We start from the raw sequence: 9,415 nt of genomic DNA on the forward strand, positions 1-9,415 counted from the left end.
GGGTAGCTCTATACAACAGGGTGATAAGAAGAAATTTCAGCCAGGTTTTTCCCGGGAAGGTAACTATCGGGGAGAGTCATCTAGTTGGTCAGCTAGTCAGGCAAGGAATGCACCTGGTGGGCAAAGTAAGGATAAACCTGCATTATCAGCCAATGCACGAACTTTTCGTCCACATTGCAGTTACTGTAAAAAGGATAACCATCTTGTCGGGGACTGTTTTAAAAGGAAACGCGATAATGCGCAAGTGGTCGGTTTAGTGAGGTCAGCTTCGATAGCGAGAGAGTTAATGGTTAGTCCCATGGCAGAGAAAGTAAACCCGTATGTGTCCACTGGTATGGTTTGTGATGTAAAACAAGAGCTGAGTCCTAAGGCAATATCAATCTATCGAGATACAGGGTGTAGCCAGTCTTTTATAACGTGAGATTGTTTAGCTGGTATTGAAAATTCAGATACAGGACGTAGTTTGTCCTTAACCTCAGTTACTGGGGAAAATATGTTTGTCCGGTTACATAACGTTTTCTTGTGTTCGAAGTTTGTGACGGGACCAGTCATTATGGGTGTTGTGAAGGACTTGCCTTTTGAAAATATAGGAGTTTTGTTGGGTAACGATTTGACTAGTCAGTGTTGCCAGTCGCAAGGTGACAAATTGTTAATTGAAGACAGTTTTTTACCAATAGAAGAGTGTGAGGTTGATGAGATTAGATATCCTGCGTGTGTAATGACTAGGGCTATGGCCAGAAGGGTAGAACGAGACCCAGAGGAAAATTGTGATTTGTCTGATACGTGTGTGAGCCATGAAATTGGAGTGGATGAGGTTATCAGTAAAATGGTAGATAAGTCAACTGAGGAACTAAATGTGGTGGAACCTGTTGACCTCCCGCAGAGGGGAAATGAACCACTTGTGTTTGATAGAGGGGACTTACCTTGTAATAGACAAGAGTTAATCCTAGAGCAGGGGGCTGATCCAAATTTGTTGGCAGCTCGCACTACATTGTTAATTGAGGGTGATATGGAGGATCAGGTGTCAGATTATTATATGGACAAGGGAGTATTAATGAATAAGAGTGTGGAGAAGGTTGTGCCTGATAGTGAGGAATGTGTGACAAGATGTAGAATTGTGGTGCCCTCTAAGTACCGTCCGTCATTGTTATTGTTAGCATATGAGGACGTGTTTGCTGGCCACTTAGGGTGGAAGAAGACTCATAGTAAACTTCCCTCAGAATTTTATTGGAGGGGAATGTTTGCAGATATCAGTAAGCATTGTATGTCATGTTATGTGTGTCAGGTTGTGGGGAAACCAAATCAGCAAATTCCTCCCTATCCCCTGCAGAAGGTTCCCATAGTTGGGGAAGCCTTTTGAAAAGTATTGATATATGTCGTGGGGCCATTACCGAAAACGCGTTCAGGCAACCAATTCTTATTAACAATTATGTGCTTAACTACGCGTTTTCCAGAGGCGATTACCTTAAAGAAGGTTACTGCATCTGTTGTAGCTAGTGCGCTGCTTAAATACTTCACGTATACGGGTTTACCAGGTGAAATTCAAAGCGACCGGGGTACGAACTTCATGAGCAAGTTAATCCAGCAAGTACTGTCTGTGTTAGATATACGACAGATTCGTTCTGCTGCATTCCACCCTGACAGCCAGGGCGTAATAGAACGTTTCCACCAGAGCATGAAAAGTATGCTCCGCTGCCATTGTTTCGACAATGGTACTGACTGGGACCAGTCAATCCCTTTCGTGTTGTTCGCAGCACGGGATGCGAAGCAAGAATCTTTAGGATTCACCCCATTTGAGTTGTTCTATGGGCATTCAGCCCGAGGCCCTCTCAAATTGGTAAAAGTTAGTTGGTTAGACAACGATAATGCCGAAAACCTGCTGATGTATGTAGGGAGAGTTAGAGATAGGTTGTGGCAGGCGACTGAACTAGCTAGGAAGCATCTGAGCTATGCTCAGAGCAAAATAAAATCAGTGTTTGATAGGAAGGTAAGAGTCGGGAATTTAAACCAGGGGATAAAGTGCTGCTGTACCTTCCCATTAAACGGGGTTCATTACAGAACCGGTATTTCGGTCCCTATGTTGTGCACAAACGGGTTAATGACACAGGGTATGTGATAAACACTCCTGATAGGGCTAGGAAAAGTAGGTATTGTCACATCAATTTGCTAAAAGGTTATTTTGACAAACTGCCAATAGTTCCAGTGTTACCGAGAGTCACTCAATTTCCTGTGATGACGTCAAGACTGCAGAGATCAAGTTAACCAACAGCCAGATTCTAGCAGACTTGAGTTCTTATCTACAGCACCTTGACAGCCCCCAGCGAGCAGAGCTGACTACGCTGATACAAGACAATGTTTCCATTTGTCAGGATTCTCCAACGGTTACCAATACCGTAATCCAGGATGTGCGCTTGGAACCCAACGCTACACCGATTCGACAGCATACCTATCGAATAAACCCTGTAAAACGTGCAGCACTGAAAAAGGAGATAGATTACATGTTGGAACACGACATTCTGGAACCATTAAACAGTCAGTGGGCATCACCTGTTATACTAATTCAAAAGGGAGATAACAGTTTTCGGGGGTGTGCTGACCTACGTCGTGTTAATCAACTCATCAAGGCAGATGCCTACCCTCTATCCCGCCTTGACGATTGCATCGACCGAGTTGGACACGCTCAATACATCACCAAATTGGACCTATTGAAGGGTTTTTATGCCATTCCGTTAACGGAGAAAGCTAAGGACATTCTGGCGATCATAAAACCTGACGGCCTCTTCCAATTTCGAGTGATGCCGTTTGGTTTGAAGACTGCCCCTGCTGCCTTTCAAAGGATGATCAACCATGTGTTATCAGACTTAGAAAACGTCAGTGTGTATCTGGACGATGTGGTGTTAGCCACCGACACTTGGGATGAACATTTAACAGGTTTACAACAAATATTCAGTCGCCTACAGAAAGCTAACTTGACTGTGAACCTGGGTAAATGTGAATTCGTGAAAGCTTCAGTGACCTACTTAGGTCATACTGTCGGACATGGTTGCGTCGCCCCACTGCAGGCCAAGACACTAAGCATTAGCCAGTATCCTGCACCGACCAACCGTCGTGAAGTTCGCCGGTTTCTTGGTATGGCTGGTTATTATCGTCGTTTCTGTGCTAAATTTGCGAAGGTAGCTGCTCCCATCACATCGCTGCTAAAGAAGGAATCGAAGTTCCAGTGGTCAGATGAATGCGAGAAGTCGTTCAACCGTCTTAAGCAGATGCTCTCCTCGTCTCCCGTGATGGCAGCACCAGACTATCGAATGCCTTTCAAGCTGGCTGTGGATGCCAGTGACGTGGGAGCTGGAGCTGTGCTGTTCCAAGAAGACGAAAATGGACTGGACCATCCTGTAAGTTTCTTCTCCAAAAAGTTTGACAAACACCAGGTGAACTATTCCACTATAGAGAAGGAAGCTTTGGCCATGGTACAAGCTCTGAAGCATTTTCAGATCTACGTGAAATCGGCATTGCATCACGTGGTTGTCTTTACTGATCATAATCCGCTTACTTTCATTCACAGAATGAAAGCCACCAACCAGAGAGTTTTGAGATGGAGTCTTCTTCTGCAGGAATTCCCAATTACCATTGAACATATCAAGGGCACATCCAATGTAATCGCTGATGCCCTGTCCCGAAGTTGAACGTTGTGATAATGTGTTGACGTTCTTGATTTCTGTTTTTGTTTTTATATATTTTATTGTATACCAGGGACTCAGAGACTCAGTGTGATTACTGGTAGTCACCTTATTACTATGTGTTATAAATGCCCAGATGCGTCGGTTAACGCACATTTTGTTTTGTTTAAATGTAGTATATTTCCCTATTCCTAGAGTAGAGGAAATATCCTTTTTGAGGTGGGGGTGTGTGACGCAACATGCTCTTATCTTTTCGCCTGTGGCGATGTTAATTGTTTTAAAGGGCCGTGTGCAGCTTGGTTACGTAATACCCCCGCGCGACGGCGGTAGAGCTGCGTCCCAATATGCACTTATACCAGTTGTGGAGGCCATGTGGCCAGTAGTTACGTAATACCTCCGGTAGTGCGGTTTACGACCGGGGTATTTCTAGCGAACTGGCGACAGTAATTCTGGCCATCTAAGAAAATATACCGTCTCTGGGAGTTGTGGAAATATCACATGATAGGTGAGGTACCACCTTGTGCCCCCAGGCGATATTCGCTGTCTCTGAGATTTTTGAATAAATAGATAGGATTTTAGATATATTGGGGAGAAACACTGGAAGGCTTCCGGGGAACGTTGTCCGTCTGGACTGGTAAATATATTTTTCTGCTCTGTTGTATAACGTTGATGTGATTGATGTGACTTTAAATATTTTAATACTGTATTATACCAATATTATTTAGACAGTGTCTCTGGTAATCTGACGAAGTAAATTGTAGGCTTCACTGTTCTAAAATATTAAAGCGTAGCCAGTCATCCTAGAGGACCTAGGTAAACTGTAGGTTATTGTCTTTATTGTGATAGGTACCAGTATTAATTCTGTATTATAAGATTACTGAATGAGTATTTAAAGGTTAATTAAAAATTAACCAGTTAGGAATAGAGTTGTAATTCCTTTATTAATTAAGTTCCCCTGGAAGCGTTTCTCAATTATCACACGTGTTTGTGTTGTATCGCGGTGAAGTGATTAGAATGTTGTGTAAACTAGACACCTGGTGATTAACTAATTAAGTGATTAGCTCTGGGTTGTTATTATATTGTTGTTGTTAATTAACTACTGCGGCAAGTACATTTGTCAGCGTTAGATTTAATACAGATTCTAAAGTGTATTGTGTTTTGTTGTGTTTTCTAGTGAACTAAACGTGCTACATATTATATATTTATATCAGATCTTATCTCTGATTACTCCTAGAGCCGGGCCACTCGGGTAGTAGCCTGCCCGATACAGAGAGATCTAATAGATATACAGTTAGGAGAGATATTTGGATAATCGTGTTTTATTCAGTTAGGGTATAATCAGGATCCCCGTGACAGGAATAAAAAAAGGCGTTCCCTGTGGGAAAGACTAAGTTAAATGACCACAACACTGAAAAAATAGGTAAATCACAATGCAACTTGATCTGTAACAGTAAAAACTTTCACGCGGATTGTTTACCTTGGCTGTCAAGTAAGGACTTGTAAATAACAATTACCTATCGGTCTATTTATTCATCTAGCTTGGGCAGCTAACACAGTGCAGCGTAATTTACTTTTGAATCAATATTAATAGGGGGACAAAAACTGATTTAGATGTTTTTCTGTAAATGTATATATGACTGTTATAGTAATGTATTGACGGCTGTTGAGTATGTATTCCAACTGATATTGTTTGAATTTGTGAGGGTTGATTAAGTAACTGTCGAATAGTGAATATTAGTGGAATTTATTTTAGTTGTTGATCATGTATTAAACTTAAACTTGTGTTACGTTTTGTTGAGTATGTATTCCAACACAATTGATATGTTAATTCAAAATGAATTCTAATGGTAATATATCTATAATATAATTGTTAAGCATATTTTTAACAGAATTAATTCTGTGAATTTATTTTGACTGTGTATTTCAGTTTACTCTATTTTGTGAATTAATCTGTGACTGTAGTGACCATTAACTTTCTGCTGTGTAGATAATAGACTACAGTACCCGCTGAGAATCTTTTAGTTTTCTTTTAATGTTGACTGGCCTCGGTGGCGTCGTGGCAGGCCATCGGTCTACAGGCTGGTAGATACTGGGTTCGGATCCTAGTCGAGGCATGGGATTTTTAATCCAGATACCGACTCCAAACCCTGAGTGAGTGCTCCACAAGGCTCAATGGGTAGGTGTAAACCACTTGCACCGACCAGTGATCCATAACTGGTTCAACAAAGGCCATGGTTTGTGCTATCCTGGCTGTGGGAAGCGCAAATAAAAGAGTAGCCCATGTAGTGGCAACAGCGGGTTTCCTCTCAAAATCTGTGTGGTCCGTAACCATATGTCTGACGCCATATAACCGTAAATAAAATGTGTTGCGTGCGTCGTTAAATAAAACATTTCTTTCTTTCTTTCTTTTAATGTTGACATATCCTGCGTTTTGCTTTAAAGGGACAGCCCTGAGTTTACAACCATTGTAAAATGTTTCCGACCAATAGAGCCTTTTCGATGACGTAACATACAAATTAAATACATTTTCTTATTTAAAATACCAGTGTCTGTATTTACAAGGTGTTTGTTGTAGTCCTAATGCTTGTAGTAGCCCAAACCGGATTTTACATCTCAATAATTTCGTACGTATGACAAAAATATATATCACGAATTAAAGTAAAAACGGAGAGCTACAAATATTAGTATAGGACCGGAAACACATTCGATATACAGACACTGGTATTCTAATCAAGAAAATATATTTAGTATCAAATACTAGTCGCCAACAAGACTATTATTGCAAAAATTCTTACAATGGCTGCAAACTCAGGACAGTCCCTTCAATGACAAGTATGGTAGTGATGATCGGTTTCTTGGTGGACATTGACAGCGATATCTCTTTGAACTGCAGTTTTGGTTGTTTTGTTGTATGTATTTTGTTTTGTGTAATATTTTAAGTAAGTATGATTACCTGTGTGTCTTTTAGTCGATGGATCATACAAATGAAAGTTTGGTAGATGCTTCGTGTTGAATTTACCGTATTTCCTCTATATTACGACCACATTTCAATTAAAATTAATTTTGCTAGTGGGCCGTAATTTTCGAATTTAGCCGAAACCAGACGATCGAGGGCAATCAAACGATTCCGTTATTTGCAAACTGCTGTATAAGCATTCGCTGTTTCCATTACTTAATGTTAATTCAAGCTTGTTTTCTAAATTTTAATATAATATTCACATATATTTTATTTTTGCAAAAAGAACCACGCTTTACCGTTAAGTAAACTGTCCCATATCCCATTTCTTAATCGCAGGCTACACATCAGTGGGTGGTAGCAATTATTCATCTAGCTAAGGAAGCTAACACAATGCAGCGTAATTTACTTCTGAATCAATATTAATAGGGGGAAAAAAACCTGATTTAGATGTTTGCTAAATTACATATTGTAGACTACAATTATGAATAAATTCTGAACACCTTTGGAAAGTCTGTCGGTATTATTATTAATAAAAAAAAATTTTAACGAGTGCATGTTGTACATGCAACTACTGTTAATTCCACAAATATTCAGTCTCGAGTGTGACGCAATCACGCCTGTAGGAAGGAGAGAGGTACTATGCATGTGTCCCTAATGAAGACGAAATGCACGTTTGTTTTGTCCTGGTATTTAATTTTTAAATAATATAAAAATCTAGCTTGTGCCCACCCACCCCAATTACAAACTGTGCCCCCTCAACTAGACCCCCCTTCCCCCAGCCACCATTTCAGATATAGTTCCTACATCGACCGGACCCTTTTAATCACTGCTTTACTTTTGCTGCTTGGTCAGCTTTTAATTCATGTAATATTTGTTTTGTTTTATTCCATATTACACTGCTTTGCTTCACTTTGCACCCGCACTGTGGTAATACTAGTATTGTGTCGTCTTCAATTTCTCGTGTTAGTTTTAGATTTGTATTTGTACGCATGCGCGCTCACAGAAAACAGACCTTTCTTACACACCCGTTAGTGATAACACCGTACGTTAGCGTTATTTATGATAACACATACCCTGTTTACACGCGTGCGTGTGTTAACAATTTCAAGACATACGACTGGCTGCTCCTAAGTGATGACCAGGTCACCAATGCCATATATCCAATGAAAGGCAACACGATGGAAATCGATTAGACTGTGACGTGTAGTTAACGTGATATGCATGTGTCTGTGACGCGTAAGTCAGCTACAAATGCAACGGCTGTAAATAATTTTTAGTCGAAAAAGATGTTAAAATTTGCTTAAAACCTGGTTTTTGAGGATATGTAAGAAATAGAATAATACATTCGTGTTCATTAGATACCATTTACTTTCGCTCGTTAGATACATTAAAACAACTCGTTGTGAGATAAATAGTATTTTTAAAGGCCACTCATGTATTATTCTCTATGTGTATGTTGGTAGCCTTGCAAATTCTCGTCAAATTAATATACAGGTCCCGCTACATTCTCCACTCGTCATATTCCGACAAGTATATGCAAATAAATATAGTTATTTACGTAAAGAATAAATTTTAACATAATCCAAAACGGCAATGTCAGTCCTTAAATTTTTACAATGAAAACCTGCATATATTATATTATATATATAGTTTGTGATACAAGGAGTGGGGAGTAAGGGTTTAAACTTTGCTCTTGTGCTACAAAGTACTTTTACTTTTTATTTTTATTAATTTATTTTTTTACTGGAAACATCGATATGCCGGTTTGCAAGCACACATAGATGTATCCCGTCCCAACGAACCCCAACCCCCCAAAAAAAATCCTAGACCCGATTCTGTGGCAACCCTCCTACATACGTGCAGGAAGGATAAAATAGTATTTGTTTTGTTCTCTAATCGGCCATACATACATGTACTAGTATTTGACGCATTCATTTATTTTAAAGAAGTTCCCTCCTCCTTAGTGTGAACATTGTCAGCGTACACGGACTGTGCGCCACATTTTGGTCGAGTAATCATTTGAAGCCGACAAGAAACAATATATTTGGCAACAGAAATGTTTTGGAATCTTTCGAATTCCACCCAAAATTTATTTTAAAGTTTTTAAAACACTTTGATTTCTGTACAAGTTTTAAATTATACTTACCGAGGTATTGTATTTTATTGTAATTTTCCCCCACAGTTCTTTACAATATGGTTTTATATAATTATATAAATTGTATCGTTAACATCCGAAACCTCCTTTGCACACATTTTGGCTACATGCGGCAAATTTACGTGCGTGCCTATACATTCCAATGCGGATACAGTTAATTCGCGGCCATTTGCGTGTGCATGACAACTATTCGTAAATTACTAATATGAGAATACCTATATTTGCTAATAAAATTAGTTGTTTCTGTCATGACCAATTGCCCCACACCTGCAGCTTGAAACAGACATCGGTTTAGAATTGGGAGATCAAAGAACCAAAGCGAACATTTTAGTCTTGCTGGCTCTTATGGACCATAAAGTGTGTTGATTTCACGTTACTAAATACAGGTACTAATTTTGCTACCGTTCTAATTTCTTTGATTTCATTTATAATTACCCTTTTCAGTGTTTCTTCCCGCAAGAAATATTTGCGTATGGCGCTATGGAATTGATTGCAACCACAGTTAACAAGGGGTATGGGGGCCTTCCACAGAAACAAAATGAGTTAAATTTAGGGTTAAGGTTAAGAAAATCATACAGTAATTATAAGAGTAATTAATTTTGTCAAAAGGTTAAAAAATCTGCA

This window comes from Gigantopelta aegis, chromosome 6 (genome assembly GCF_016097555.1).
Source record: "Gigantopelta aegis isolate Gae_Host chromosome 6, Gae_host_genome, whole genome shotgun sequence".
Taxonomy (NCBI): Eukaryota; Metazoa; Mollusca; class Gastropoda; order Neomphalida; family Peltospiridae; genus Gigantopelta; species Gigantopelta aegis.